The following is an 8298-nucleotide window of genomic DNA, read 5'->3' as shown; positions in this document are numbered from 1 at the left end:
AGATAATCAGTCAACTAACACTTATTAAACACCTACTCTGTGCCAGCCACTGTGCTAAATGCTGGGTATAAAATGAGAGAATGGATGCGCAGATATCTTGTAAACCATAAAATTTTTTTTCTTTCTTTTTTTTTTTTGAAGCTCTTGGCATTTTTATATTGTTTTTTTTTTCTCTTAACACCCTTATTAGGTCTGTATTCATACAAGTCTTATTATTCCAGTTTTACAGATGAGATAAATGAGGCTTAGATATGTGAAGGAAGTGGAATTACTTAATAACACTTAACTTAATAAGTGAAATTACATAATAACAATAGAGTTGTAGTGGAAAGTGCCATCTGCATTCAGAAAGAGAACTATGGAGATTGAATGTAGATCAAAGCATAGTATAAAAATTTTTTCTAATAAGAAATTGTTAGTATTGTTCCTAGTTTAAATCTGGGATCATAACCTCTTTTTTTCTTCCTACAGCAAACCCCACATATTTCATCCTAACACAGCTGCCAGCCAGCTTCCCTCCTCTTCCAGATGGATCCATCTGATGCAAGAAGTTGGTATATAAAGAATACTAGCTTTGGACCTGATTCCAAATTCTGGCTTTAGCACTTTACCACCTTGGTGACTTCTGGCAAGTCCTTTAACTTTTCTGTGTTTTAATTTGCTCATTTCAAGGATGAAAGGCTCTGACTCAAAAGTCCTCTCCCACTCAACACCATCTACTTTCTCTTAGTGAACCACATGATATTGGTATTAATTTCTTGAATATATTGATATTAAATTTAACCTTAGCCCCTTTGAGGTTGTCTGATTGCTGATTATTATGTCACTGCTTGCCACTGAATCTACTAAGTCTTTTATCATACTCCATGGAGTCCTAGGTTCATTGCTCAGCCCCATTCTGCTCCCAATCACTCCTCTTGTCCCTTGAGCTCATACTGCACCCAAGATTCTCGTTCTGGTGAGTTTCCTTCTCTCTTCCATATTTTTCCCATTCCCTTGTGAGAATGAAAGGTTCTGTTGTAGTCTTGTGCATCACTATAGTCAAGACATGTTCAGTTTGCTTCATCATCTCTGACCATTCAGCTTATCTTCCTAGTGTGCCAAGGAAGTAACTTAGTTTGGCATGTCTGGCGTTTCCCAAATTTGTATTGACTGCCGTTTCTCACTGAGGAGTCCTCTTGCTGTTCTGCAATGACTTCCTTACTAATTGGCTATTTTACTAATTTACCAGATATTGAAATGAAATTTGTGATTTTAATTCCCTGGATTTTTTGCAAGAGTGAAAAACCCTGCCCAAACCCCCATGCTTCACCATGAATCCCAAGTAACCTCATCATCATAAACCAGGGGGACAGAGAATAACATTTCTACTTGGTGACATTTCCTCTTCAAACTTACAAATTATAATTTAAAAGAGTCATCGTGAACTCCACTTATTTCTTGAAATGCTTTTTGACTTTCATATTTTACTAACTCACATTTGTTCTGACCTTACTGTCATAACAAATACTTTGCAAGTGTTAAGCAGCTATATTATAGTGCTTCCTTTATGCAAAGTGGACATTTGCTCTTTTATGTGGAAATATTAACACATTTGAAATGTAGTGACATTTTCTTAAAAGGTTTTTTTTTTTTTAAATACATATTCTGCTGAGCAGCTATCTGTCCACTAAAGATATGTTTCTAGTTGCCCTGGCAACCAACAATTGAGCGCAGTTAACTATTTACAGTTTCCAAAGTGATTACAAATGGGTCTCACCTAGCCTCGCCCATTACCTGTTGGTACTGGAATGCCCTCTTCAGTCTTGGGAAAGAAGTGACAAAGAGAGATCTGAGGAATATGTGCGGGTGAACAGGTAGTTGGTCATCTTGCAATGAATTTTATGTTTCATTGAAAACTATGAAAGGCTTTTTAAGCTAGTTTGTTTCATGATATTCTCTCCAGGATTCCATCTGACTAAGAAGCCGTGTGCAGCAAGGTATCTGTAAGGTGTTGGACTTGTCTCCGGTGCCTGCTGTGGCCAACATTTTGCGAAGAGGACGATCTAGACTCAGAAAATAACATGCTGATGCTACATTCCCTTCTCTACCATTGCTATATGAAAGTGGTAAGAAAACGTTTCTGTTCTCAAACATTATTATTCACTTTTCATAAGTATGCTCATGGTGGACTGAGTTGGCAAGAATCCTTAGGAGATTGTTGGTTTTGACAGATATAGAAAAATAGAATGTTTTCATTCGAATCAAATAATGGGTAACAGTGTCCTTTTTCACTGAGTGTTGCATACATCCTTTGCTAGAAAGTTTTTATTGCCAAGTGATACTTGTGAGAGTCTTCAGCACTTGAATTATGAAACAATTTCCCTTGTAGTAAATTGTCTTCTTAGAAAAGAGCCAATTCAGAAAGCCTGCCATTGTCCTTTTTACCTGTTGATACACAAACCTGATTGTTCTTCATATGTCTGCTGTTGGAACAATAGTTCAGCATCTCTAGTGCAGTGTCTGTTGATGAATTTTCTCATTTGTCAGTATAAGGAATTGTCAAGTTTTCAAAAAAATCAAAAAACACTCATTCTGATAAAATGTTTCATGTACTTTATTTGATGACCTCTCAAGGATATCTCGGGATTTGTATTTGTAGTAAAGGGATTTGTAAAACTGCTGGTGTATAGTTCTAGCCACCTGATTGTTTCTATCTAGGTGTCTGGTACATGCTAAAGTTTTGCAAGTCTGCAATGGCATATTATTGCACAGGTTCCACCATTTCATTGTGTGATCTGTGTCAAACAATGGAGATGAGATCCTTAAGGATGATCTCTTTAATTTCTGGTCCATAAACCTTCTACATCCATAAACAAATCTGAATTACTCAGCTATTTATTTTGGGCTTCTTGGTGATATGTTGTTTAAATTCCTGTGGTTATTAACAATGGAACATATTTTAATTTCACTTTTGTGTCTTAGCTGTTTCATAGACATTATTGTGGGAAAAACCACTTTCAGTTGCCATTCAGCAAATGTAGTGTGTGTGTGTGTGTGTGTGTGTGTGTGTGTGTGTGTGTGTGTGTGTATGGATATGTGTGTATAGATAGATATCTGTATCATGTCTTTACTATTGCTTTGTGAAGTGAGGTATGTGAATTCCAGAAATTTTTCCAAAAATTTTAAACCTGTTTTTTTGTGCTTTGAGAATAGCTATCAATCTTCTTTCACTTTTTTGATGAAGTAGCATGAATCTTTCTTTAAGTGAGAATAGAAAAAGGATTTGCTATGTAGTTACTCTGTGCCAGGCACCATGCTAAGGACTTTAAACAGATCTTATCTCATTTAGACCTCACAACAATCCTGTGAGATAGGGTTTATTGTTAGCCTCATTTTATACAGTTGTGGAAACTGAGGCAGACAGAAATTAAGTGACTTGCTCAGAGTAAATTCTGAGTCTGGATTTGAATTGAGGGCTTCCTGGCTCCAAGCCCAGCGTTCTGTCTTGGGGTAATGGGAACATTAATCTTGTATGGATTTTTTGTTTGGACACCTTCTGTATCTGATTCTGTCCATTTTCCCATGGCTTAGAGTATGGTCAAAAGCATGCCTTAATACTGATGCTGCATAAATGCTAATTGCTCTAAATGTGTTCTTCACTTTACATTTGACTTCTAGATTTAGAACTAGAGAGATCTTAAAGATCATCAAGTTCAACACACTGATTTCATAGATTGAAGAAACTAAGGCTCAGGGAAGTTGCTCAGAGTCATACAGTTAATAAGTGAGAGGCAGAGCCAGATCTTCCTGTCGCCTGATGCAGTCTCTCCACTCAGCCTTGTTGCCTCAGCTTTCTCCTTGGCAGCCTCCTGCTTGATGGGGCTTGCCGGGAGAAGACCAAAGGATTTCTAAGTATTTTTTCATCCATTGATTCAATTTGATCTCTGGATTCAAGTTCAAAGCTTTCAATCTGTTCTTCTTTGCTATTCATTAAGAATTTTTACAAACTGAAATTGAGTTCAAATGATATCTTGATATTGTTAGAAAAACTTTCTGAGATGAAGTAGTTGTTTAATTTTAAAATTAGTGTGTTATTCTGCATTTGAAAAATACCAACAAACTGAACATTTCCATATACAAAGAATGAAAAAAAATTGTGTTTGAAAACAGGAATCTCATTTATGTACAGCTATTTTATTTAAGTATATGCTAAATACAGCATGTTGGTTCCAGATGCTGTTCCATTTGTCTGTTCTTCCCCTAACCCTCTTCTGTGCATTTAAAAAATGCTCCATTGATGCTCTCTCTCTCTTTTTCTCTCTGTCTCTCTTTCTCCCTCCCTTTCCTTTTCTATCTACCTGTCTATCTCTCTATGCCTTTCTTTCTCTGTCTCTTCTCTCTCTCTCTCTGTTTTTCTCTATCTCTCCCTTTCCTTCTTCCTTCCTTTTTAGCTCTAGTTCTTCCCCCTTCTCTCTATGCTTTCTCCTTGGTCTATTTCATGTGTTTTTCAGTGAAACAATATAGCTTAACATCCATATACACCGAGTGATTAATATGATCTTTTGGTATGATTTCTTCTATGATTTGAAAGCTATCTTCTGTTTTCAGAAATAATGATAGTCACTTAAAGGCTAGATAGAGCCAGAGCAGGCTTAAGCTGTTTCCCTGAAAGATGCCGTGTTTTATGTCATTTTTTCTTGACATTATTGCCTTGTCGCATGTTTTAAATGAGGGACATTCTTCATGTGGGCATGTAGGGGGCACAGTACGTAGAGTGTCCAGGGTTGAAGTCAGGAAGATTCCCTCCAACTTTGGACTACCTGTCTGTGAACCTCTGTAGTTCAGAGGAAATTTTTTCTCCTACCTAGATCTTATTGTTCGAGCATAATTTTATTCTAGTGCATGCCTCTGGAATCATAGTGGCAGACAGAAGTGATCTGTATCATCAGAAAGCTTTTGAGGTCTTCAGCATCAGATCTACCATTGACCCTATCTTTTCACTTTCTACACAAGCACAATCACTGTGATGGGTAGGCTTCATAATGTCTAGTGTTGCCGTGAGCTCAGCTATCGCCCATGGGGCCAGAATGAGCAACCCCCTACCCCCCGCTGACAGCTCTCATGAAACAGAAGTGATTCTTTGCTTTATAGAGATGTGTCTTTTTCACTCATGTGATGGTTGTCTTAACATGGAACAGAACCCCAAAAGCTGAGCACACTCCTCATCAGCTTTTTAGAATATTTTGATCATTAATGTCCTGATGATGAAGAAAGGTTTTTACCTTTCAAAAAACCAATACTTTCACCATAGTGAGAAATTTCCTTATCCAGCTTATTAAAATGTTAGTGGGGCACCAAGAGGCTATTTTCCCCTTTGGAAAGAATAAGAAAGAGAAGTGAGAAAGAGATGATGATAGGAAATAGGAGAAGAAATTCTCTTATGTTTACTCTTTTCTGATTCAGAAGCTATCTATGGACAATATCTCTAGCCATGGCAGAGCAATTCCTGCTTTTGGGGGGAATAAGTCCATTTGGCATCTAAAAATACCATGTTCGTTTTCATTCCTCTGCCATTTCAGTGATAAGAGTGTTTGCTTTCACGGCGATTATAGTTCATTTTTCATTATCATGATTTAGATTCAAACAGTGTCAGGGAGAGTGGGTCAGATTACCTTTTTGGGGGAAGAGATCTGCAGAAAGAGAATGCATTAGTCTATCACTAATGGACAGCAGCTCTTTCTTCTATTGCATGTCATGAACAGAATAGGAAAATGCTTTGATAGGAAGTGCAAATGTTTTTATTTTAAAAGATGCACACTAGGGTCTTTTGGTAACCGAAATGGCTCAAAAGTTCTGGGTTTCAGTTCTAGAGAGAAGCTGCAAATATTAAAGGTGACCCAGAAATGAATATATTTATGCATAAAATGAATTAACAAAACATCAAGGAAGATGGATTGAAAATGCCATCCACTCTAGGTATTTTCAGGAAATCCTCAGTTTGAATGTGGGTACATTTGGCAGGTCTAAGAGATAAACTGTGGAAAAACTTGTTTTATATGAAATCACCTGGTACTTATTTTGCTCAGTGTACACAATTTCTATATTTCTTCCCTTCTTCTAATGGGAAGAAAATCTTCTTCTAATAGATTGTAATGAAAACAATAATAAAAGAATTTAAGAACGCTTAAAGCCTTAAATGACTTCCAAGTGTTTTCTGGTCATGTTCAATTCCAGAGGCAGGCCTAGGCTAAGAGTCCAGTTAAAACATGTTGATGGCCATGAATGCAGTTTTCTTGACCCCCGTGTGCCTTCCTTCCATTGTCTCCCACTGCCTGGGGCTCTCCGATTTTGTGGTGGATGCATGTCTCAAGGCGGTGCCTGATAATAAAATTCCTCATCCACTTTCCCTGTCCACACTTCATTTTCTGCTTAACTCTGAACCCAGGTTAATTGGTAAAGCTTTACAATGGCTCTGAACACACTGCTGATGCCTGTTGAAAATGGAGCAAGACACCATTAAGATGAAAGTCAGAGTGTCTTAGATCACAGGTGTCAAACACCTGGCCCATTGTGGCCCCCTAGTGGGCCCAAAACCAACTAAGATGTAATGGGGAAATAGTTTAACAAAATAATTTTAAAAATACAATTAAAAATAAATAAAAATAAAAATACAATAGAACATAGATCATGCTAATTTGTGGTTTCTAAAGTCGATTTGAAGTCCACAGAGATCCTTATGCACCATTTAGTTTGACATCACTATCTTTGATCATTTATGATCTTATGATCTTATTAAAAAGACTAGACAGAATTTGTGTGTGGTTCAGATTCCATTTAGCAAGTGTTATTAACTTTATTTAATTATTAATTTTAGCTCCTGACCTCCAATAAAGTTCTTCTCTGGTGACTCTTCATGGAGGTGACCTTAATTTTAGGAATTTAAAGAAGACCTAAAGGAAGGTCTGTGTTCAAACCCCGCCTACCTGTGTGATCTAGCGGTGTGGCCATAGGCAAGTCATTCAGTTTCTGTGAACCTCAGTTTCCTTATCGGTAAGAATGGGTATAATAATATCAGTAGTACCTATCTCACAGAGTTGGTATGAGTTTCAAATGAGATTATGAACATAAAACTCATTATAAATTCTAAAGCATTATATAAAAAATGTCAGTTATTATTATTGCTAAGTGTGATGAAACTTATTCAGAGAAGATTGACCACCAAGTAATGATTTCTTTCAGCAATTGTAATTCATAAGACTATTTACTATGGTGCAATAGGGTTAAATTTTGTGTTGGTAGAAGAATTGCTCACACTGGTAAAATTGTGCATCTTTTGCAGTGTTGCAGAAATATTCTGAAGAAATCACAGCAAGTCTACACACATACTGGGAGAAGATAGAAATTCATTTTTGCTTTGCTCTTCTTTAGTGTGTTGTTGGACTGGGGCTAAGTTTATAGGCTATGGATATTATATGTATAAGAGTATTCAAATCATCCCACTCTGTTTATCTCACCCCTGATCCATTTATTAGTAGATTTCCCTAGATGCAACATTAAGCCTGTTCAGATTGACTGAGGGATTTGGTCACATCCTCTGGGCTCTGTATAAAACCATCTCGTTAATTGTAACCAATTTTTAATTGCATGGAGAGCCAGGAGAGAGTGTTCCAGCTCAGTCCCTGAGAAGGAATCCATTGAGGGTAGGGGGGATGGCCATCATGGAGGAACAGAACTTTGGGTCTCAGCCTCAGTCTCCTTACCTTCTCTTGGTCAGAAAAGGACCCTGTGAGCTTTAGAGTTTGGAGGATTTTGGACTTACTGTCTCCTCATTGACATCCTAGCAGTATCCCTGGAAAACTTAATAGCAATATCTGCAGCAGGAGCCAAGGACAGAATGGATGCAGAATGAAGGCTGTACAAGGAGTCCAACAGAAGCTCCCTCATGTCTAAGAGAAACATCTTGAGGATTGCAGCAAAAGGACTTCCAGGAATTGTGAGTTACCCATTTGCCACAGGTAGTCTCTAAGCTTGAGTCCACTTTCCCCCGGGCTTTGTATATGCTTGTGAGAGTGTGTCACAGATTTCTAAAGCTATTGTTCCTACTAACTACTTTTTCCACTTTACTACTTATGCCATCCTAGTAAATGCCTGTTTTTTTAAGCTAATTAAGTCTGATTTACTAATTGATATTACCTAGTAATCATTGGGGGGAAGCCAGCATGGGGGCTCATGAACTATATGTAGCATTAGAAGATGGCCCTTAACCCCTCAGGCCTAACTAACTCTGTGGACCTGAGAAGGAGTTAGAATGGTAAC

The sequence above is a fragment of the Antechinus flavipes genome, chromosome X (assembly GCF_016432865.1).
Source record: "Antechinus flavipes isolate AdamAnt ecotype Samford, QLD, Australia chromosome X, AdamAnt_v2, whole genome shotgun sequence".
NCBI classification, from domain to species: Eukaryota; Metazoa; Chordata; class Mammalia; order Dasyuromorphia; family Dasyuridae; genus Antechinus; species Antechinus flavipes.
This window is presented reverse-complemented; position numbering follows the sequence as displayed.